Consider the following 25,635-nt stretch of genomic DNA (forward strand, 5'->3'; position numbering starts at 1 on the left):
GTGCAGTGACTACTGTCGACTTAACACCTGCACTATTCTGGACCAAAACACCATGCCCCGTGTAGATGAGGCATGGGACAGCCTGACTGGGAGAAAGTAGTTTTCGGTCCTGGACTTTCAGGGTGGCTGTTACCAGATCATGATGCATCCAACAGATCGTGAGAAGGTAGCTTTCATCTTTCTGTTAGGATTTTACAAGCTCGTCAGGATGCCTCAGGGGATCTCCTGTGCGCCAGTGACTTGCGAGCGCCTCATTGAAAAGACTGTCAGTGACATGAAGCGCCTGCAGGTATTGTGTACCTGGATGACATCATGGTGTTCGGGAGGACCCTTGAAGAGCACAACAGGAAGCTCATGAAGGTTCTGTATCTCCCATTCAGTGTGGACAAGTACCATCTTTGCCGGACCAGGGTCAAGTACATCGGACACGTTGACCGCGTGGACGGCATCACTTTGGATCTGGCAAAGATGGACACCATCCTCACTTGGCCAAGATCTGAGACCCTTAAGGAGTTACAGAGTTTCCTGGGATTCGGTAACTACTACAAAAGGTTCATCGTGGGATATGCCAAAATCACCAGACTTCTTATGGCCCTCACCAAAGGATACCCACCTACCCAGAGGAGCCAGAGGTATAATGGCAACTCTGCAGACCATTTATTCCATCCACAGGAGCTATTCAATGAGCAGTAGTCTGACCAATGCCAGCAGGCCTTTGAGGAGTTCAAGCAGACCCTCACCACAACACCAGTCTTGGCCTTCGTTGAACCTCAGTTGCCTTACACCTTGCACGTGGACACAAGGAGGTGTTCTCTATCAGGAGACCAATGGTGAGATGAGACCGGTCACTTTTACCAACCGAGGCCTGCACACACCAGAGAAGAACTACCTAGTGCACAGGTTGGATTTTCTGGCATTGAAGTGGGCTGTTACAGAGAAGTTCTAGGATTACTTCTTCAGCGCCACCTTCACGGTGAGGACGGACAAAAACCCCCTTACATATGTGTTGACGTTGGTGAAGCTGGATGCTTCCGGATACAGAGGGCTCGCTGCACTGTCCACATACATTTTCAGTTTACTATACAATACAGACCTGGGCACACTAATATCTATGCCGATGCCTTCTCTCAGAGGCCTCATGCTCAGCTGGATGATACAGCTAGATCCACCTCATGGAAGGAGTTGTCTGTAGCAGGTGTCTGAGCTATCTGACAGGCTGCAAGTCAGCAGGAGCCAGACACAGCCAGGAGCATGGATTGCTTGGTATCCTCAGCTGTGGCGGTACCCGCCGTCTACAAGCTTACCAGTCTGGAGGTATCAGAGCTACTGAGTCTGACCCAAGATGAGATCCATATGTTACAGCCAGCGGATCCTAGCATCGCTCTTTTCCTGAAATTCAAGACCACAGGAGCGGATGAGTCCAGAGACTTATCTCATGACTTCGAGCAAGCTGCAATCCTGAAAGAGTGGAAGACGCTCATGCAGAAGTGTGGAATCCTGTACAAGGAAAGCAAAGTTAGAAACCGGCTTCTGCATCGCCCGGTTTTGCCAAAGAGATTCTGCCAAGATGCATTGTATGCACTCCATGACCAGCATGGACATTTTAGCAGTGAAAGAACCTTTGAGTGGATCCGCTCAAGATTTTTCTGGCCCAGACTACCTGCATATGGTGAGTATTATTGCAAGTACTGCACCAGGTGTGCCACCAGGAAAACTGTTGCTCATTTTGCATCTTATCTTCATCACCTACACCCATGGTCCTCATCTGCATCGACTTCCTCATGTTGGAGATAGACAGGTGATGCGTACAGAACATCCTGGTGGTGAGCGACCACTTCACTTGGTACGCGCACAGGCGTTTCCCACAAAAGATCAGCATGCCACCACAGTTGCCCGCATGTTGTGCGACAAATACTTCATTCACTACGGTTGGATGGCTAGGATTCATTCCGACCAAGGACCGGATTTTGAATTGCTCATCAAGCAGATGCTGGAGCTGGTTAGCATCAAGAAGACCCATACAGCGCCATACAACCCTCAGGGGGATGCCCATGTGGAGAGGTTTAATCAAACCGCCTTGGCAATGCTGGGCACCCTGAGGGAAGAGGAGAAGAACAGATGGAGTCAGCATGTGGTCTCCCTGACCCGTGCTTGCAACTGTAAGTATTATGTTGCCACTGGGTTTACACTGTATTTCTTGATGTTTGGAAGGAACGCCCGGCTGCCTGTAGACTGTGTTTTGGAGTGCTTGCAAAAGGAACAGACAGGGAGAACCGTGTCAGCTATGCACAACAGCTCAAGCGTCAACGGGAGAAATCACATCAGCCCACTCAGGCTGCTGTGGGGAATACGACAAGTGGAAGTTTCAGCCATTCATCACAGAGCATCAACCAGGACATCTCCCTGTCTACTGCCTGTGAGAGGAAGGACAACCAATGAATATCCAGATCTTGCACCAAAACTACCTTCTACTAGTCAGGGATGAGGTTGAGTTGATACCGAAGATGACCAAGAATCGGCCAAGTGTTTAGTAACAAGACTGCAATAACTCCACACTTCAAGGCCCAAGGAATATCATTCAAAGGCTCAATCCACAAAAGCCTTCCCACCTGCTGAGACTGTGGGGCCATCAGAAGGCCAGTCAGAATTCTGTGAAGATGCTGACACCAAGGGTGATAAGTTTAGTGTCTACCCAGACCAGTGGTGAAATCAGACACTAGTGTGGGTCCCTGCGCCCAGAGAGCCCACTAGGGAACCTGAACAGCATACTGAGAGTGCTCCCTCAAAGTCCAATCCAGATCCCTGTCCAATCGCCCCTACTATGCTAGACGTGGTAGAGGAACCCTTACCCATTCCTCCGCTGGAAGATAGGGTCCCCAACTTGGTGCTGATTACTATGCAGAGTCTGGGGGAGCCCCAGATGAGGCCCCAGCTGCTCTCCGTCGTGTCACCAGGCTGAGCAGGCCTGTTATGAAGTTAATCTATGACTCACTTGGGTCCAGTGCGAGGCTCCCATTGCCTGTTCCTCTCAGTCTTCTGTTCCTCCTTCTTTAGAGCTGGTTCCTAGGAGTTCAGGAGTACTGTGGGAGGTGCCTGAGAGTCAGGGTACTTGGTGGCAACCGATGGCCCATTCTTCTAAATCATGGCTTGACAAATACATAGAATAAGCCAAGGCTATTCTCAGGGCCGAAGATAGTTCAAAGGGGAGAAGCATGAAACCTCCATGCGGTGATCAAATGCTGGGGATCCGGAAAAGAAAAAAAGATACAACTGGTTACAGGTGCGAGCGGTGTGTTGGACACAACGGAAACACTCTCCAAGAGTTTAGAGGTGCTCCGCTCTGCGCCGCCACTGCCACTGTCCCAGCCTTCATGCTGTTACTCCTTATATAGGCAGGGGAGCGCCTGTGAGCACTACAACCCCTTAGGTTGTCCATATGCCACCGCTGCCCAGGGCACATTCAATTACCAGCAATCTACACAGCAGAGGAGCGCCTATCGATTTCAGCCCTCTTGGGCTGCATATAAGGGGGGCACCCCTGATAGGTGGCCCACCAGGACCCTCTGAGCCACAAGTGGCAGGCGTGACTTTGGTGTAAGAGAGTTGTGTGGGGCTCAGCACACTGCATTGGATTGCTGGGATGCACCCTTCATGCTCAGCCCAGCCATGTAAGACTTTGGAACCCCCACACATTGCTACTGCTGTTTCATGCTGTTGTCTGTCTGTCACAACAAGAGAACCATCACAACAGAGCTCAAGGCAGAGGAAGATCAAGAAAGAGCAGCAGGAAAGACCTTGAGACAGCCCTGGCCAGGTTATCTCTGAAGTAGAGTGGTTTTAGATGCCGTTTTTTTACAGTGCACTGTATGGACTTTATATATTATTTTTTAAAGACTTTTAAAAAAAAATGATATTTTAAAGGACTTGTTTTATATTGGTGAAGGTGTTTTTAGATACGCAGCTGCTTAGGGTTAAGTGAATTATATATAGTGCCTTGTGGTTTCCCCCTTTAAAAAAAAAACAGTTGTAAAGTGCTTGGATGGATGTATGGAACTTATGATGTCCGGGAAAATGCTGCTAGAGTGTTGTTGTTGTAAGTGTGAGAGAGTGTTTATGTTAACGAGTTCCAACCCAGGCAGTTGGAGAGATCAAGCCTGGATGATTGGTGCCAGTCGGTTCCTAAGTGGTTACTTGCTGTAACTTGCAGTGGAGTAACTTTGCTGAAAATGTTGGGGGGGGGGACATGGCATCTGAAGAAAAGGTGCCGCAGCCAAATGAATGGGGACAAAATGGTGTGCCATGAAAGTTGGGGGGGGGACAAACACCCCCAACCCTCCCTAAAATTACCCCATGGTAACTTGCCAGGAAGCAATAAAGGAACGTACCTGTGTACCTGTGTACCTCCAGAGGGGGGGACAAACACCCCCAACCCCCCTAAAATTACCCCATGGTAACTTGCCAGGAAGCAATAAAGGAACGTACCTGTGTACCTGTGTACCTCCAGAGGGGGGGACAAACACCCCCAACCCCCCTAAAATTACCCCATGGTAACTTGCCAGGAAGCAATAAAGGAACGTACCTGTGTACCTGTGTACCTCCAGAATCTGCTTTATTACATTGGCAACAAGCTTTAAGAACAAAGGTGTGCAGAAACTGAAAAGAAAAGAGAGCTGCTGCGGGGGTGAAGCACGAGAAGAAGCACACCCACTGCCAACCAAAGGTTGCAGCCCATCACCAAGGGCAAAGGAAGAAGTGAGCACCCAGGTCACAAGCAAAGAAATAGGAAGTGACCAGGGAAGGAAGGTGAAGGGAACGCCCAAGGTCGCTCGAGCAACTGAATGGGAAAAATAGTCAGCATACATGGCCAGAACAGAATCAGCACCTAGGACGAATTAGAAGGGTGCTGTGATAGCACCGTGCTGCAAAGTGAGCGTCAGCATTGGGCGCGGACAAACAGAAGAAGAGTAGCATGCTGGCAAGATTTGGTGAAGTGAACAACCTTTTGCAGATATGCCATTGTGTAATGGAGCGGGCCCCTGAATAGGTGAAGAGGTGGTGCATGGGTGAGCAATGCTGCTGGCCCTCCCTGGCACATTGAACTGGCTGTGACAAGTCCTGAAGTATCCAGATTGGCATGGGAGTATGCACACCGGTAGGATCATAGAACCCACGGATCAAGGTGGCCAAAGGTGTTGGCATGCCCCTTAGTGAGTGTGCATGTGTATGTATGTGTGAGTGAGGAATGAAGGTATGTGTTGTATAGCGCTTGGAAGGCAGTGGATGAGGAGAACTGGGAAAGGAAAGGAGAGGTGTTGTATAGTGCTTTGAAGGATGTTCCAACCCAGGCAGTTGGCGAGATCAAGCCTGGGTGATGGGAGCCAGTGGGTCTTCCTACGTAAAAGCTTAATATAATGTGCAGTAGCACGCACGTATTCTGCGTTTCAATGAAGAATGGGATTACCATAATAAATTATCTCAGACCCAAATAACTGGACAGACTCAAAGAATATGGCAAAATACTACTGGATTATCAGCTCAATAAAGTATAAAACCAAGTGAACCAACGAATTGTAGCTCACATACTCTAATATGCATTTCGAATACAGAAAGGCTTTTTACCTCGATGTGTGTCAGCTATGACGTCATCCTACATAGAAAATAATAAAACCTATCGACCGGAGGGGTTGGTTGAGGGAACATATATACCTATAGCTAATTTGGGTGTTAGTAACATCATTAGCTGCACGCCTTAAACTTCCCTCTAACTATGGGCCTCATTACGACCCAGGCGTTAACCAAGCCGCTATTAGCGCCATGGTTGACGCCAGTAATTTACCGATTCTGCCATGGTAAATGGCAGAATTACAGCCCCATTCCAAGGTTGGCGGGGCGGTAATTCCCCATTCACCATTGGCCCTTCCCCATTACCATTTTTGCCGCCATAGGGCTCTATGGGAATGGGGAAGGCGGTAATTACTTTGTACCTTGCAGTTGCTTCTTGCTGTGGCATCCTTGATCCTTGGCCAAACGGATATCCTTTGTTAGCGCACGGATTCATATTCCATCACCTGTCAGCCGACATCCATCTTTTCAACATGGCCGCTTTACTAAAGCTATATTTTCTACTGCAGCAAGGTTCTATGTGGCTCATCGACCTTGCGTTTCTGCATATATACATTTACTACCTTTCTGGTTACTTATCTTCTTTGTAGATATGATTTGTACACACTTGCATATATGTTTACATTGCTTCTTCAGTTATATCTTGTAACGCTTACCTCTGGGGCCCTGCATGAGCACCTGGTCCTGATCTTCAAAAGTGTGGCATTCTAAGATGGGATGTGTGGTCCAAACCACTCCCTTCCCACTGTTCCACAGAATGGCTATTGCCCAGTGTTCAGTGTGGTTGGGAGTGGTTTGGTAGATTCCCAATACCGCTGGGATGGATGTGGGACTGTTTGGAGTGCAACCTTTGCAATTATAGTTGAGCACCCTGGTTCTGGATGTGCATCTGATCCAGTTTCCTCACTGGTAGCTGGTGACCCAGTCCAGCTGCGGCGCACAAGATGCCCGGGTAAGTTTCTCTGTAGTATTTGTTTGTCTGTTTGTTTATTTATTTTGTATAGCGCTCCTGACCCAGAGGTGTATGGGCGCTTAAGCATCAGGTTACAGGCATAGGTAAGAACATTTGTACATTTGTGCAGCATATGTATAGTTACAAAAGCAGTTATGAAAGCAGTTATAGTAGAATTAGTAACATCGTAGCGGATACATACATACATACAGTGCTAGTTATTTGTTGAGTAACCAGGTGATGATCTTAGTTCTGAAAGGTTGAAATGTAGGGGTAGATTTGATGTCCAATGGAATAGTGTTCCATAATTGTGAGGCTAGAACTGGGAAGCTGGATCCACCGGCTCTTTTAAGGGAGTATTTGGGCACTGTCAGTTGTAGTGTATTAGAGGATCTGGTGGTTCTAATATTCTGTCTTAAGGTGAATTTATCGGTTAAATAAGGTGGGGCCAGGTGGTTAAGAGCTTTGTAGGTGAGGCAGATAGTGTTTAGGTCTATTTTTTGTTGGATGGAGAGCCATTTGCATGTGATTCTTGTGGCTGAGATATGTTCTCTTCTGGGAATATTAAGGGCGGTACGGAGTGCATTGTTTTGTAGAACTTGCAGTTTATTGACAACCGTTTTATTGGCACCTACATACAGGCTGTTGCAATAATCCAGTTTGGATTGTATAAGTGCTCTGGCTAGAGTAAGGCAATTGTTGGGGGATATCAAAGGTCTGCAGGCTCTGATTAGTTTCCCAGTGTAAGCAGTGGCTGAGGCGGTCATATTAATTTGTTTGGCGAAGTTGGTGTTAGTGTCGAGATAGAAACCAAGAGTTTTTACACTTTTGGCAGTGGGAATGGTGTTGCCGTCAATGATGAAGCTAGAGTAGCTAGGGCTGAGATTCCGGATAGTGTTGGGTGAGCCGACAAGGAGCAGTTCAGTCTTGTCATCGTTCAGGCAGAGGCCATGTGTGGCCATCCATGCCTGAATGATGGAAAAGACTTCACCGATCCTGTTGGCGTCCGCGTTGTAGTTGCCTGATAAAGTGAGGAGTATCTGGGTGTCATCTGCGTAGTTGGTGTAGGTGACACCCAGATGGTCCAGTTTATCGAATAGGGGCTTTGTAAATATATTATACAAAGTGGGTGAAACACAAGATCCTTGTGGGACACCGCAGGTAATGGGAATAGGGTCGGCTGCTGCTATGGGTGAGAAGACTCGCATGGTCCTGTTGTCCAGGAAGGATTGGATCCATGTGACCGCCGAGTGGGAGAAGTGTGCTGCCGATGATAAGTGGTTGCACAAGATTTTGTGGTCAACCAGGTCAAAGGCAGCGGAGAGGTCGAGGAGAAGCAGGATGGCAGCCCTCCCTTTATCTTTGATTTCGTCTATCTGGCTCTTGAGATCAACAAGGGCCGTTTCCGTCCCATGTTGGGGACGAAAGCCAGATTGGCGAGTACCTAGTAATAGGTTAGTTTCAAGGTAATCCTGAATTTGTAAATAGGCCACTCTGTCAAGAATCTTTAGTAAAAATGGGACAGTGGTAATGGGTCTATAATTTGTGGGTATGTCTGGGTCGAGGGTCTATTTTCTTAGCAAGGGTAGGACCCAGGATTGTTTCAGATTACTTGGGACCATGTTGTTAGAAAAAGACAAGTTTATTAATTTGTTGATGAAGGGAGAGAGATCCCTGGCAGCATCCTTGATAATCTGTGCGGGGCAACTGTCCCCCTTGCAGTTCGAGGGTTTCAAGGATGCTATAATTTTTTGTACTTCAGGTATGGTAACCTTTTTGAAGGTGAAGCCTGAGCTAGTGGCGGTATGATGAATGGTCTTCCTTGCTCCGAACACCATTATGTCCTCAGGCAGCTGCGATGCAAGACGCAATCGCAATTCACATAATGCTCTTGGCTCTGTCTTTGGCTTTCTTTTGCAGGTGCGGGCAAGCTGAATTCAGCTGGAGCCAAAGTGCTGGAGTTACTGGAGCACTGGAGTGCTAGCGAGGGGAGCGCTGTAGCTCCCAAATCCTCTGCCACAGGTAAGCAGGTTTATGCAGGAGCGCGGGGCGCGTGGTAAAGAATCTTCAAATGCTTGCTTACTGTGTGCTTCTTTATTGTAGGTGTGAAGGTGAGCCGCAATGCCGAAACGGAGAACGACGCAACCTTTAGGCTGGTCCAGGTAAGTACTAGAGATGTAAAGAAGTCTGGGGCTCTCACAGCTGTGCAGGTTCTCTCGAGCTTCGTATCAAGTAAGCAGGAGTTCTGGTGCTCGTGATCAGGTAAGCGTAGAGGCAAGCCGTCTGAACGCAAAATAGGGATCTTTCTGCATGTGGATCCAATCGAACGGAGTGGTAAGCATTACACTGCTTTCAGACTAGCAGAAGAAATGCTAAGCGCGGGTTGTGACCCGGGGCGTGGTGTTTATAGCCCTTTGCTGCACCCTGAATCACTAGACCACCAGGGATATTAGATGCATGGGCCCTCTGGGGGCCATCTTGGTTTATACATTAAGTCTCAACCTGGCGGCCATCTTGGTGGAGACTGCCAGTGCTTGTTAACAGATGTCTGTGCCAGCTAGCTACCCTTAATGTCCACTCTCTCCCCATGCTACTCAGGCCTCCCCTGCTGTTATGTGAAGGTGTGCCCTGCATCCTGCGGGGGTTCATGACAATCTTCAGTCTTTAAGTATTTTTATTACTTTTCAGTGCATGTCTTCTCTTCATGAAATCACTTTGCATTTGTCCGATTTTATTTATAGGTCTTTTAGCTCCATTGATGTCTGCAGACTTCCTTCTACCGCTTCAGTTATGGGATGCATTTGGTATGGTTGTCTGAGTGAATAACATCTCTCATATCTTTGGTGTGGTATTGGAATCCTGGGTCAGGCATAGTGCCTTCTTGTTCTTCCAATAGGATGGAGGTGATGGGTTGGGGTCTAATGACGTATACAGCTGCTTCTCTACATTTCCCCCTCTGCTCGAGTCTTCGACCACCTCCTCAATCTTCTTCATCTTTTCTCCACAGAACGGTTTCTTTGGGATCCATATCTTCGTCACCCCTCTCAGGTCACCTGAATTTTTTAGGTGTTAATCCACACTCCAAGTCATATAATAGCACTGCCTAGTCGGTTTACACAATACCCAACACCTCACATAGTTCTTATCATCCTTGGAATAGCAAAACTTTGTTCGTAGGGGAGAAAGAGGGTTATCATTCAGGTGCTCATGAGTGGTACTTTCAGTTTGTGTGTGCTCATCAGTCACATCATTCACATTGATCATTATCTTCATCCCAATAGCTTTCTTTGTTGTGTTCCTGCACTGTCCTATGAATATTCTTATAAGACAGTTTCCCAGCAATTATACCACTAATATTGCTCCAAGTAGTTTGAAGGCATTTGCCATTTAGGTTGGAACCCATGCAAACAGAGATTAAAACCAATCTCAATCTTTGGTCTCATCTACTTCTTTCACCATTTTTGTATGCAAGGTTGACAGCATAGTTATTGCTACCGTCAGAGTTCCATTTTCCTTGTGGGCAGATCTGTACGTAAAGCAAGAAGGCCTGAATTTTGCGTACACACACCTGCTTCTATTGCTGTAATTTAAGTCCAGGACGTACCTGTTCTGGAGGGTCATGAGCCTGATGGCCCTCAATTCTTCTCTGATCACATTAAATCCTTTTATTGTTATGTTAATTGTTTGGAGTAGTTCCCACCTATTGATTTGTAACCACTTGGCGTTCATTGCAGTTTGAAATCCTAGCAGAAACATGGCTGTAAATATCACTGCTGTCCTATTAAACAATTTATACTCATCTGGAATGTCCTGATAAGCCTTTATCGATGTTGCTGAAAAGTAATTTTCCCTCTTCTGTCTGATGAGGTAGAGCAACCACTTCTTCCTTTGAAGTGCATCCATGGTTGGGAAGCCATCTAAGTGAAATTCGCTTTGAGCAATCACTAGTGCAGGAACATGTATCATGATCAAAGAACCTAATCCTTCCAACTGTTAGGTAGCTTCATATAAGTTTTGGATCCACAGGCTTAATAGGGATCCATTAATACTGCAGTTCCTCCAGTCATTCCTAGAACCTCAACTACTTTCTGGCATCCTTTATTTTCTAAAACATTGGTGAGGCCTTTGTTTCTGAAACACAGTGTTGCATTCTTCATTGGTAATATAGACACACATCTTGCTTCATCTTCCACCCATCCATGTTAGTAATCCTGCAAACGTGGCCCTTTCTTTAAGTCATCCATCATTCACTTTTTGCACTATGTGCACCAGTGACGTCATCAATAGGTGTTCACTGAATGCTAGCATTCCTGATTCCCATCCTTCACTAGTGGCTTCTTGCCCATACACCAATACTTGAGGTCTCCCCCAGCATCCTGGCAATCCTGGTCTTTCCCATCCATCTGCACAGTTCAGTCTCTTTTGTTCGATGACTGTTATCTGTCCTCCAGTCAGGCCACTAAATGAGAACAAAAGCATCCTGTCCTTCCACTGTGGATCCTTTTCCATAGTTTATGTCTTTATATAAGCATCTTCATATGGGAACATTTATTTTGACATCCATCATAGGGTTGCCATTTCCCATCAAATGGTCCTTTTGTTAGGCATGCTGCTAGACGAAAGAGACACACCGCATCATGAGAAGGTTTTCTCTTGATATGTGTTCTGGCTTTATTCATGGCATAAGGGATGGGAGTACATACATAACAGCTCTCATTTGAGGTTTTCCTCCCCACCTCACTCGTGTTTATATCCTGATTATCTTCTGCAGCATACCTCCTAACTCGATCATTTTTTAAAAATATATCAGGAAACATCTAAATTGTGCTTCTGTTAGGGATAGAAAGAGATGTCTCATTGTCAGATTCTCCAGGTGAATTGTAAAATAATATGTGATAACATGTTACAAACATGAAAAGTTAAAGACAGCACGTAACACAACACAGAATGTTTCTACAAGAAGTATTGTCATAGTATTGAGGTCCCACATCATCTCTTTTGGAATGAAAGGTCTTTTTGTTAGTCATTTATAGTTTAGATATTGAAAAATTACCCTTTTCTTTACTTCATTCACTTTTTGTAAACCATACTTTTATAACAGAAATCAAATTATAACTGCAAAAATTATTCTATGAATAATAGGACTATTTTTAGGATTTCCAAAAAATGCAATAATATCAATACTGCGTCACACTAGAGCTGGGTATGATCGGATACAAAAACAGCATGCAAACATGTGTGCAATGTCTCAGATAACATTAAGGTTTTGTGTGCAGTCTCCTTGCTTCTTTGGATGCTAACACATTGTCTCTTTTATCCTAAGTAGAAATATGTTTGTGAGTACTTGAAAGATTCACTCTTTCTCTTCTGCATTTGGGAAAAGTCAATTAATCCAAACATGGTTTTATTCCACTTGGTCTTTGTTTTGGATTTTGGTAGCCAATCTTGTCTGAATTTGAGGAACGTCTTCTCTTGCTTCACTGTCAACAGGTGCAGGAGGGATCAGGGTCTCTCCTGTATAGAGCTTAACATCATTCAGGTGCAACCAAGCTTGTCTTCCTTCAAGTTCACAGCAGTGTGACTGATCCCGTCTGCTAGGTACGGTCCCTCAAAGCAGAGTTTGTTCCAAGTGCGCACAAAACGCTTTAGCAGCATTTGGTCCCCTGTATACAAACTGGGTTGCTTTAGCAGATCTATAGGATCAATTGTTTGGACATCTTCATCAATCTTCTTTGACCCTTCCCTCTGATTTTTGACCTGTTGAGAAATAAAAGAAATGCTAGCCGTCATATTTATCAAATAATCATCATTGAGACCTGCGCTAGTACAGGCGCTCCCTCTGAATTACAGTATCATCCACCGTGACAGTCCCTTTCAGACTACTGGCGGTGGGATTGCCTTGAAATACAAATTTCACCTATCTGCTAGTTTAGTTACCTGTGACTATGAAGCGAAAATGGAGGATATGCTGATATGTTTATTAATTACTCCCAATCTTTAATATTATATATTAGTTGTGTTCCGCCCTCCCACTCTTCCTTCTGCGACATCCACACAAATCTTGTGGCCAACTGAAACATAATAATTTGGTTATTGCAGGAGATTTTAATCTAAAAGTGTACTGCACGGCCGATCACTCTACCTCCCAGTTTCTGATGGGGATGGAGGATTTAGAACTACCTCAGCTTGTGGTTGGCGCAACGCACCGCCGTGGCAACACACTTGACTTGATCTTTGCATCCTCTTCTTCTGTGATGGCCTGCCCTAGTCTTCAGCTGGACTGGACTCACCACTTTCAGCTTCCTTTTATTTTGAAGGAAGCAGCTCCTCCTTCCTACGCTGCCAGGCCATCAGCCCTGAAACATTGCTGGAGGTCCATTGATACTGCCATGTTCAGTCAGAGATTGTGGACTGTTGTCCCAGCTCTTCAGAGCTAAACCTGCTAACACTCAGAGGGATTTTTACTAACAGAGCTGATCTCTTGAACCAGTTAAATGGGTAAGGCAGGGTGCCAGGCCATCAGAACCCTGGTTTGATGATACTCTGAGGCAACTGCCCCTCAGGAAGAGACAGCTGGAACGTAAATGGAGGAATTCCTATAGTGTGTCTGATCTTTCCATGCTACGACGAGTGACGCTTGCGAACTTTAAAGCAGTGGCCGCTGCCAAAAGCAAATACTATTCTGTGAATGTGGAGGCCACACTACATCATCCTAAAGAGTTGTTATGGCTGGTGCGATCAATGTCCTCCACTGAGGCTACACATGCTGAAATTACATTATCCCAGGAGCTCTCTCTCTCTGATTACTTTGTGGACAATATTGCAATCATTCACTATTCTATCAGCCTCTGGTATTGGTGTGGTATCCTCTACCGCTGTGGGCTCTCCTCCTAGGGAACAGTAGTCTCTCTTACCTCTTTTATCAGCCAAGGACATCATTAAATCAACACTTAAACTGAAGTCTGCCTCAGCGCTTGATCCTATTCCTCTGCAATCTGTAACATTTTACCTGTAATTGCCCCTTTCTTGAGTCAGGCTATAAATCACATTTGTCAATGTGATATGATTCCCTCTCTCTTGAAGCACATTTTGGTGAATCAGTTGCTAGAAAAGCCATCTCTGGAACCATCCTGTCCATCTAACTTTCAGACTATCCCACTTCTACCTTTCTTTATGAAAGGTTTGGAGTCTCTGGTATCACACCTGGTTGGTTCTTTTTTTGAAAGTTCCTCTTTCTTTTAGCCTCTCCAGTCTGGTTTCCGCCCAAGCCGTGGCACTGAGAGTGTATTGGTCTCTGTAGTTGATGACCTGGCCGACTCTTGGACCAGGGTGGGACGGGAGCACTGGCTCGTTTAGATCTCTCAGCAGCTTTCGTTACGGTCGATCATCCCGCTCTGTTGGCCACGATTGCCGAAGCAGGGATCACTGGTCAGGGGTTCTTCTGGTTCTCTTCCTTTCTTGAAGGGTGCTCACAGACTCTTTCTCCCCACCTTTTCGCTCAGTTTCTGTCTCTCTCACTTGTGGGGTCCCAGAGGGCTCGGCTCTCTCCCCTATCATATTCAAGTTGTACATTTAGCCCATGGTTAAGCTCATTCACTCCCACGGCCTCCAATGCTACTCCTATGCTGATGATACACAAATAATTTTGTGACTTGATCAGCTACATCCTGATCCTCCTGCTAAGCTAAGGGGTTGCCTCGAGTACGTTGGCAAGTGGGTGGCCCAAAACTGGCTTAATTGGAATAGAGATAAGGCTGAGATCTTGGTGGTGCGTTCTTCCTCTGCTGTTTCTGTATGTACTCCCTCTTTCTGGCCCAGTTCTTTTGGGGATTGACCCAGTCCAGCTGTGCTTGTCAAGAATCTAGGGGGTGAACATCTCCTCATCGTTGTCACTTGAGACACATGACATCAGTTTGTCAATCTGGCCCCTTTAAAATGAGGATTTTGTGGAAAGTTTTAGTTTTTAATCCCCCTCAGTTTCACGGGCCAGTAGTTGCTCCACTGGTCTTGAGCGCAATTGACTACTGCAACTCTCATTACTTAGTGCAACCTTTGTACTTTGTTCTCCGCTGTCTTAAAGTTCAGCAAAACTTTGCAGCAAGGATGGTGTGTCAGACTCCCTATCGTACACCTATGTCTCCTGTTTTGCGCCAGCTTCATTGGCTGCTAGTGTGCAAAAGGGTTCAGTTTAAATCCTTGTGTATTATTCAACAGGCTTTCTATGGGCTCAGTCTCGAACATCTAAGGGATAAGTGCCACGCTTATGTCCCCAATCGACTTTTAAGGTCCCCAACAACATGTCGGATTCTGGTACCGCGGGTACGCTTGTCTCATGTCGGAGGGCATGCCTTCTCAGTGGCTGCTGGTGAACTGTGGAATTTGTTTCCACTCCATCTCCGTGGGACTTCTGACATCTTTCCTTTTGGAGGAAATTGAAAACACATCTCTTCCTATAAGCTCCTGGTAAGTTTTGTATTTTGCTGATGGTGGTTCCTGCACTAGTACCATGATGATTCACCATCATCATCAATTATGCATTTCATCCACTAATGTCCTTGCTAAATTAGGGGAATCAGTTTTTAATTGCGTGCGAGGAGCAAGAGGTATTCTCATGTGGCATCCAGTCACCAAATCATGAGGAGTTAGGTAGTGATCTGAGCCAGGCTGGTTTATTAAGGCAAATAGAGCATGGGGTAGGCAATGTAGCCATCCCTTTTTCAAAGTTATTTTGATTTTGGCTATCCTTTCTGTTTAGCCTCTCACAAACACCATTCACCTATGGTTGATAAGCAGGGGACAACTTGTGCTCTTTATGCCTAATAGAAGAACTATCTGTTCGAATAGTCATTTACAAAATGTGGTCCATTATCAGACTGCATGACTTCGCACACACCCCATCTAGGAAACACCTCACGCAAAAGGAACTTGGCAGCACATGTGGTATCCGGGGGTGTGCATGCAAATGCCCCGATCCATCTGGAACATGCTACTACTAGTATGTACCTATATCCATTGCATACTTGCAACATATCCCATAGTCTATATGTAGATGCTGAAATGGGCCATTGTTGTAGAGATTGCTTCTTTCACTGTTTGCAAGCTGTGCCCTACTGTCAATTTCTGGAAAACTATGCAATTTACAACAAACTGTGCAATGTGTTCTAACACATTTAGTGTAAACCAGTCTTCTGCTATCATGGCAGCAAGACTCTCTCTGGCAGTGGGCGCAGGATAGTGGAGCTGATCCAGCGCCACTTTCAATAATGCTAGAGGCATAACTGGCTTTGCAGTGCTATCATGTCTCCATATATGTTATGTTATGTTCAGCAAATTTATTAAGCGCGCGTACGCCCGAAGGCACCGTTGCGCTGAACATTAGCAGAAATAGATTAACACCAGAGACATTTAGCCTTGGTGGGGGATAAAGATCACCCCCATCTCTTCCATAGGTCCTGCTCTTGTTGCAGCGCTCGACCTTGCAGCTCAATTAACTGTACGCTGGATAACATATTAAAACCTTCTTTAATTAACATACAACCAGTCCGGTAATATATGTGGATGCAGGTTTGAATCCCGCAAAGCTAAACTCAGCCTTTCATCATTCTGAGGTCGATAAATGAGCACCACACACCGTGGTTAATAATAAGCAGCGCTCAGATACCCGAGGGTTTGTAGCGCTATATATATGCTAAATTATTATTATTATTATTATTATTATTATTACAATGTTCTGATATCTGCTTGACATCTTCCAATTCAAATTCATAAATATTCTGAAAATATTCTGCTCTTTTTGATTTTATCTCTGCGGCTTCATTACCACGAGAAATCATGCCTGCCCCTTTAGTATGGGTTCGGCACTTCACCACGTCGATAGCCAATGGAAGGCTAAATACTTTAATAAGTTTGTCTAATTGGGATACATGTTGCACTGGAGTGTTGTACGCACGGAGGAAACTCTCTCCCAACATGACAATCCTGTGTGTACAGTTGTCATCACATAGGCAGCGTCAGAGTACACTGTCACTTCTTTATCCTCAAATCTCTGGAGTTTGGCGATGAGCGCCACTAATTCTGCAGCCTGTGCTGAGCAATGTGAAGGCAGTCTTGCACTTGTTACTACCTCAAATTCACCATCCTTTTTTAACTTCACTACTGCCATCCGAGTATGCCTTTTCCTAGTCATTTGGTAAAATAAAAAGAAACTCCCCTCCCCCGAGAGCATTTTCTCTAACATGGGGAATTTCATCATAAAATTCAGTATATGTTGTGCAATCATGCACATAGTCCTCCTGTCCTACGGGTTCTGCTATAAATGTAGCTGGATTCACTATTCTACACCTAACAATTTTGATCACTGGGTTCGAAATAATCACCTCCTAACCTGACACTCTTTGTGTAGTCAATGTGGTTTTGGGTTTTTCCAAAATGGCAAATAGGGCGTTGTTAAGACGGATTTCTGAACTCTGTCCTGGTGGCGCAGAAGTTCAGAAGGCCAACCTAATTGCTTGGAACAGGGTAACCTCTGGACAAGCCAGACCAATCAAGGTAGCGATCGCGGCGGTCAAGACTAGGTCTCAAGAGGGGTGAGGGTGACTGAAAGCCCGCAATGAGCACACAAAGCAAGAGCGCTTACAAACTACTCCAAACAGTTGTTATATCAAAAATATATACACATTTATTTTAAGGCCTTTAAAATAATGACCGTAGCGAGAAAATCACAATATCACAATATTAAGCCAACACATACCATATCAACACAATATATATACAAATACGACAGTCGCAAGCATTAGAGGCACGAAATGTGTAGTCCACCTGAAAGGGAAGGAAAACAGGCAGTGCGATAACGCTTTAGACTCAGTTCGCCTTCAGAGGCACCTAACTAGATGGAAGTCCGAGCCCTGCGAAGAGTGGAGCCTTGTGCTCAAAGTACCTGCCACGCCGGTGCCAACGGGCAAAAGGGGAAGCTCTTCGGAGGAAGTCAGGCAGTTCGGGTTAGTGCCCAGCAGAAGGAGAACAGGTTCCGCAACTCAAGCGCAGCCTCCACAGCGAGCAGAAGCAGAGCGCGAGTACGGACAAAAGGGTGCTGTTTTTACACAGCGGGGAAAAGCAATGGGCTACTGCAGGAGGGCGACCAGATCTTAGCTAAACTACTCACCGGTCCCCGAAGCAAGCAGACCCAGGCTTCTCCACGTTAGTTTCAGCAGCTGGCAGGTTCAGAAGAGCAGGGAACGCCTCGTAGTCATGTAGAGCAAAAAGACGTCCCAATCGACGAAACCAGCACAGTTTGTTGCCGCAGCAGGACAACGGAGCGGCCGTGTGTATTCGAGCCAAATGTACACTCCTCCCTTCAGACTTGGGAACGCCAAGTGTACGAAGCGTGGGAGAGTGACAAGGACTCGAAATACAACACAACCTGGCGGCAGTTACAGAGCAGGACTCCCTTGTAAGCTGGTCAGTCAACTGGATGGCCCAGAGACACTTCCGAAGGCTTACTTGGCAGGAGTTGATGAAGTCGCCGGGAATAGCTGTTCCTGCTATTCCAAAGGTCGAAGCACCAGTACAGGCCTTCTGGTTCGATCAAAGGAGGAAAGGGTTTCACAGGACGACAGCAGTGCAAAGGAGGATTCCTTCAGCGGGTCACCAGCGATTCCTCGGTCCAGCCTCTTGGTTGCAGGATACTTGGCTCCTGTATTCCTTCGTTCGTGAGAACTCAGGAGATCGACATGGTAGTGGTGTTTCCAGCTCCCTCTTATCCACGGTTCCCTTCGCGCCAAAACGGAGGGGAGCCAATGGGAGATCCGCTCATCAACACACACACCATACGTGGACCAATCACGGACCACGGTGGTCCCAGGCATTCACACTACCCTAGACTCTCTGGCACCCAGGATGTGTATTGGGACCAGACATCCCAGCCCACACCCTGGAGGCACACAAACGACATGTAGAAGCCCGCGAAAGCAACCACGTTTCGCGGGAAAGTACATGCCCAAATAAGGAAGGCCCCGGGTCTCTCGACTTGGGGAAGGTGAAGGGAGCAAGATGGTCAGTGGCCAAGACAAAGGAGCCTCGTGGTCTGGCCATTTTGGGAGCCAGGCCACCATTTTGGGTTCAGTGCGAAAAACGTGCTCAGAACGCCAAAAGGAGCTCAAAATAAACAAAACGATCGCTGCCACCATTCGAGTCCCTGAATGACTTACACCGATCAAATACCATCCCAAAAGAGTATCTAGGGCCTGTAGAAGGCTAGAGACCCAAGAGAGCTGTAACTTAGCTTACAGTGCCCTCTTGTGTCATGTTGCACTAAAGCCGCAACATGATAAAAGAAACTACGGGAAACAGCGTTCCCCGGTACTGACTGTCTTAAGGGCATGTCAGTTTCCCCGTAAGAAAAGAGCGAAAGCCCAGAGGAGTGCGGCAGAAGGCTGCACTTCTCTGGCAAAGTCAAGGACAAGGTGAAAAATAACAGCAAAAAGTTTAGGGGTTGCCACATGGAAGGAAAATTACCTACAATTACGAAATCTTTCCTAACACTCGCCCCTCCCAGACTATGGACAGGGGGAACTAATCCACCCCTGGATGAGTCTCTTGTTCAGGTCGGTTAAACATTCTGGACAACCCATCAGCATTGCTATGTTGGACACCTGGCCTATGCTCAATAGTGAAGTCGAAGCCTTGTAGACTTATGGACCACCTAAGCAACTTTGGATTCTCCCCCTTCATGTTCATTAGCCACTTTAACGGTTTATGGTCAGTCTGCACAGTGAAGTGGGTCCCATAGAGGTAGGGCCTCAGCTTCCTTAGGGCCCATACAACAGAGAAACATTCTTTCTCTACCGTGGACCATCTGAGCTCTCTGTCCTTAAGCTGGCGACTAATAAAACCGATAGGGTGTTCCTTACCCTTCTCATCTACTTGTGATAGTACAGCTCCTATCCCAGTGTCAGAGGCATCCGTCTGCACGATAAAAGGTCTTTGATAATCAGGGGCCCTGAGGACAGGGGCCTGGCACAAGGAGTCTTTTAAGCCATTGAAGGCCTTCTCACACTCGTCGGTCCAAGTTACCTTCTTGGGTTTCTTCGGAGTTGTGAGGGCAGTCAGAGGAGCAGCTATGGTGCCATAGTCTGCCACAAAATTGCGGTAATACCCCGTTAGTCCTAAGAAGGCTCTCACTTGGGTTTGCGTAGTGGGGGTAGGCCAGTCTTGTACTGCTTGTACCTGACTGAGTAGAGGCTGTCTCCTCCCTCCACCTACTTCATGTCCAAGGTAAACCACTGAGCCTTGTCCATTTTGGTGAGGGGCCACTCGGACACCCTCAAAAGAGCTATCTGAAGGACTGCTTGGGAACAGGTCGGGGAGAGGTTCAGACTCCTCTCCCGCAACGTCTGAAGCCAGTAGCAGTGCTGCGATTTCGACGCTTCGGCCGAAAGCCTTCAGCCTATTCACGTGAAGCACTTTTGGAGCCTGTCCAGGCCTTCCAAGGTCCACTAAATAGTTCACCTCACCCAGGGGCTCCACCACTGTGTAAGGGCCTGACCATTTGTCCTGTAAAGCTCGAGGCCTTATTGGATTCATGATCAGGACTTGCTGACCAGGTGTAAAGTTGATGAGGGAAGCTTTCTGGTCGTACCAATGTTTCACCAGCGCTTGCCCTGCCTTCAATTTATCACTAGCCTAGCCCATCAGAAGTACCATCCGTTTTCTGAGCCCTAGCACATAATCAACTACATTGGTAGTAACAGGGGGAGTGGGCATCTCCCATCCCTCTTTGACGATGGCTAAGGGTCCCCGTACGGGATGACCAAACAGAAGTTCGAAGGGGCTGAAGCCAACACCCTCCTGTGGTACCTCTCGGTAGGCAAACAGTAAGCATGGTAACAGAAGATCCCATTTTCTTCTCTGAGGCTCCTCCAGAGCCCCAATCATGCTCTTTAACGTTCTGTTGAAACGTTCCACCAGACCATTGGTCTGGGGGTGGTATGCAGAAGAGAACTTGTAGGTGACCCCACATTCTTTCCACATAGCCTGCATATACTTTGACATAAAGTTGCTGCCACGATCCGACACAACTTCTTTAGGGAAGCCAACCCTAGTAAATATGCCGAGTAAAGCTTTTGCAACTGACTTGGCAGTTACAGTTTTCAATGGGATGGCCTCAGGATACCTGGTTGCATGGTCGACCAGCACCAGGATAAACCTATTGCCCGAGGATGTTTGCGGGTCAAGGGGACCAACAATGTCGATCCCTACCCTTTCAAATGGTACCCCCACAACTGGGAGCGGTACCAACGGAGCTTGGATTGTCGCGCCAACCTTACCAGACAACTGGCAGGAGGCACAACTCCTGCAGTGACTTTCTACTTGCACCCCCATCTTGGGCCAGTAGAAGTGCATGGATAACCTTTGCTTGGTCCTCTTCATACCAAGGTGACCAGCAAGGGGAACTTCATGCGCCAACTGCAGGAGGAAGGGCCTAACAGCAAGGGGAACCACCAACCTCCTATGGTCTCCTTCTGTAGACTCTGTGGGCTCACTATACAGGAGTCCACCTTCCCAATAAATCCTATGCTTCCCAGGAGGTTCACCCTCAAGCTGGGAGCAGGCCTGTCTCCTTAGGCCTTCCAGAGATGGGCACTCACGTTGGCCTTTACTGAATTCGTCCCTATCAGGACCTCCTTCAACTAACAAGTCTTTTAGTTCAGGATGATCGTTGGGGTCGAATACTTCAGGCATCGCCACCTCCTCGTCAGGCCCGGGCGATTGACCAACTTCCTCCACCGCAGTGGTAGGCGAGCTCGGGGGAATATTCTCTTTCCCTCGTCTTGACTTGTAGACTCCTTTCGCCTTGGGTTTCCCCTTTGGCTGGGGCGGCGTATTGGACTTGGCCAATGCTGCCCGTGCTTGAGACCGTGTGTAGGGTCTTTCGGCAGTGTCTCCTACGAGCCCTAAAGCTCTGAGATCATTACCCAACAAGACCTTTCCCGGAACGTTTCTCTGAATGCTCACTGGAATCCTGACTGCTGTACCATTTAAAGTAAGATTTACAGGTATTACTGGAAACATACGGAGGGGGCCATCAGCCAACTTAGTGGGCATCAGAGTAGCTCTGGCAACTTCCTCTGAGTCTACCAAGGTAGAATCCACTACAGTGCGACTGCACCCACTATCCCTAAGAGCTGGAGTATCCACTCCATTGATCAGCACACTGTCTTTAAAGTAGTGCTTGGTATTATCCGGAATCCTAGCATAAGCCTCTACGACTTTAGGCTCCCAGGAACCCAGGGACACTAAAACTACCTCAGCCTCTATTCCGCTGGGAAATGAGTCTGAGGAGAAGGATGCTCCTGTAATCTCTTCTTCCTCGTAGGAGGAGAAGGCCAGATTAGCGGAGTGGACCTTACAACGGGGATCCCCCTTCACGTGGTCAGTTGCTCCACAAGAAAAACAAGCCCCAGTGGGTCTGTTTACGTAGGGAGGCTTATTGTAACCAGAGTTCTGTTTCGGAGGCTGACCTCCACTGCCCTGTGAGTTCTCTTGTGTCTTACCCTTGTTTTTCTTTTTGTGGCCCTTATGGGAAGAAGATTTAGCAGATTCCCCACCCTCCATATCTTTGGACTTTTTCCCTTCCTCCTGCTTACCAGGATGAGTTTTGTCCTTATGGGACACTCGATGTGACACCCATAAGTCTGCTGCAATGGCCAGCTTTTTAGGATCTATCTCCTTCGAATCGGCCAAATGCTGCTTAAGCTCCGGGGAAGAAGAAGCAAAAATGTGTTCCAGCATGACAAGATTTATCATGCCTTCGAAGGTAGAAACCTTATAACCTTCGACCCAGCCAGTTAAGTTTTTCAAAGATTCAGCGACATAAGATACCCAAGTACCACCTTCCTTTTTCTTATACTCTCGAAAACGCTTTAAATATTGGGCCGGAGTCTTCCCAAACTTTAAAATGAGAGTTTGCTTTAACATTGCGAAATCAGCTCGCTCAGCCTTTGACATTTCCATAATGGCACTACAGCCAGAATGGGGCAGTCTACTGAGTAACCACGCAATCTTATTAGCATTGTCAACTTCTTGAACTTCGCATGCATACTCAAACGCATTCAGCCAGTCCATAATGTCATTCCTTTCTTCATACACACTGAGCAGATCTTTCGGAAACCGTGGATGAGAGGAAGCCCCAGACCCATGTCCAGGACCCTTGGACCCATTTGCAACCTGAAGCTTGGCCAGTTCCAACTGGTGAGCCCCGTCTTTCTGTTTTTCTGCCTGTTCGATTTTTAGTTTGGCTATGCTGAATTCAAGCTCCTGCTGCCTAAACCGCAGCTCTTGCTTCTTGAATTCAAGCATAGCCTCCCCATCAGCACTGGCAGAGGAAACATTAGACATCTCGTCCTCCCTGTCCTCGTGGTCGCGATGGATCAGTGCGGCGGCAGAACCGTCGGTTCTACCAGTGAGAGCAGCCCCACCACCTTCCGCACTGTCCTCAGAAGTTATAGCGTCAAGCTGCGCTTCTTGCCACGCCACGATTCTTTGGATCATTTCCAATTTAGTGCCTTGAGAGGAAACACCTCTCTCCGCACACATCTTCTTCAATGTTTCTGATTTGGAAGCATTTAAAGTTAACAAGGTATTTGTTTCCATACTGTTTGATAGGACTATGGCCTTTTTAAAGTTATACTACAACAATTCACTACGTGTACTGGTTGGAATAACCTGAAATGCCTTAGTTCGTGCGCAACACTGGATACCTTCAGTCGTATCCCACTGCTGTACACCAATTTGTTAAGACGGATTTCTGAACTCTGTCCTGGTGGCGCAGAAGTTCAGAAGGCCAACCTAATTGCTTGGAACAGGGTAACCTCTGGACAAGCCAGACCAATCAAGGTAGCGATCGCGGCGGTCAAGACTAGGTCTCAAGAGGGGTGAGGGTGACTGAAAGCCCGCAATGAGCACACAAAGCAAGAGCGCTTACAAACTACTCCAAACAGTTGTTATATCAAAAATATATACACATTTATTTTAAGGCCTTTAAAATAATGACCGTAGCGAGAAAATCACAATATCACAATATTAAGCCAACACATACCATATCAACACAATATATATACAAATACGACAGTCGCAAGCATTAGAGGCACGAAATGTGTAGTCCACCTGAAAGGGAAGGAAAACAGGCAGTGCGATAACGCTTTAGACTCAGTTCGCCTTCAGAGGCACCTAACTAGATGGAAGTCCGAGCCCTGCGAAGAGTGGAGCCTTGTGCTCAAAGTACCTGCCACGCCGGTGCCAACGGGCAAAAGGGGAAGCTCTTCGGAGGAAGTCAGGCAGTTCGGGTTAGTGCCCAGCAGAAGGAGAACAGGTTCCGCAACTCAAGCGCAGCCTCCACAGCGAGCAGAAGCAGAGCGCGAGTACGGACAAAAGGGTGCTGTTTTTACACAGTGGGGAAAAGCAATGGGCTACTGCAGGAGGGCGACCAGATCCTAGCTAAACTACTCACCGGTCCCCGAAGCAAGCAGACCCAGGCTTCTCCACGTTAGTTTCAGCAGCTGGCAGGTTCAGAAGAGCAGGGAACGCCTCGTAGTCATGTAGAGCAAAAAGACGTCCCAATCGACGAAACCAGCACAGTTTGTTGCCGCAGCAGGACAACGGAGCGGCCGTGTGTATTCGAGCCAAATGTACACTCCTCCCTTCAGACTTGGGAACGCCAAGTGTACGAAGCGTGGGAGAGTGACAAGGACTCGAAATACAACACAACCTGGCGGCAGTTACAGAGCAGGACTCCCTTGTAAGCTGGTCAGTCAACTGGATGGCCCAGAGACACTTCCTAAGGCTTACTTGGCAGGAGTTGATGAAGTCGCCGGGAATAGCTGTTCCTGCTATTCCAAAGGTCGAAGCACCAGTACAGGCCTTCTGGTTCGATCAAAGGAGGAAAGGGTTTCACAGGACGACAGCAGTGCAAAGGAGGATTCCTTCAGCGGGTCACCAGCGATTCCTCGGTCCAGCCTCTTGGTTGCAGGATACTTGGCTCCTGTATTCCTTCGTTCGTGAGAACTCAGGAGATCGACATGGTAGTGGTGTTTCCAGCTCCCTCTTATCCACGGTTCCCTTCGCGCCAAAACGGAGGGGAGCCAATGGGAGATCCGCTCATCAACACACACACCATACGTGGACCAATCACGGACCACGGTGGTCCCAGGCATTCACACTACCCTAGACTCTCTGGCACCCAGGATGTGTATTGGGACCAGACATCCCAGCCCACACCCTGGAGGCACACAAACGACATGTAGAAGCCCGCGAAAGCAACCACGTTTCGCGGGAAAGTACATGCCCAAATAAGGAAGGCCCCGGGTCTCTCGACTTGGGGAAGGTGAAGGGAGCAAGATGGTCAGTGGCCAAGACAAAGGAGCCTCGTGGTCTGGCCATTTTGGGAGCCAGGCCACCATTTTGGGTTCAGTGCGAAAAACGTGCTCAGAACGCCAAAAGGAGCTCAAATTAAACAAAACGATCTCTGCCACCATTCGAGTCCCTGAATGACTTACACCGATCAAATACCATCCTAAAAGAGTATCTAGGGCCTGTAGAAGGCTAGAGACCCAAGAGAGCTGTAACTTAGCTTACAGTGCCCTCTTGTGTCATGTTGCACTAAAGCCGCAACATGATAAAAGAAACTACGGGAAACAGCATTCCCCGGTACTGACTGTCTTAAGGGCATGTCAGTTTCCCCGTAAGAAAAGAGCGAAAGCCCAGAGGAGTGCGGCAGAAGGCTGCACTTCTCTGGCAAAGTCAAGGACAAGGTGAAAAATAACAGCAAAAAGTTTAGGGGTTGCCACATGGAAGGAAAATTACCTACAATTACGAAATCTTTCCTAACACTCGCCCCTCCCAGACTATGGACAGGGGGAACTAATCCACCCCTGGATGAGTCTCTTGTTCAGGTCGGTTAAACATTCTGGACAACCCATCAGCATTGCTATGTTGGACACCTGGCCTATGCTCAATAGTGAAGTCGAAGCCTTGTAGACTTATGGACCACCTAAGCAACTTTGGAT

Source organism: Ambystoma mexicanum, chromosome 1p (assembly GCF_040938575.1).
Source record: "Ambystoma mexicanum isolate Mex_15411 chromosome 1p, UKY_AmexF1_1, whole genome shotgun sequence".
Classification (NCBI taxonomy): domain Eukaryota; kingdom Metazoa; phylum Chordata; class Amphibia; order Caudata; family Ambystomatidae; genus Ambystoma; species Ambystoma mexicanum.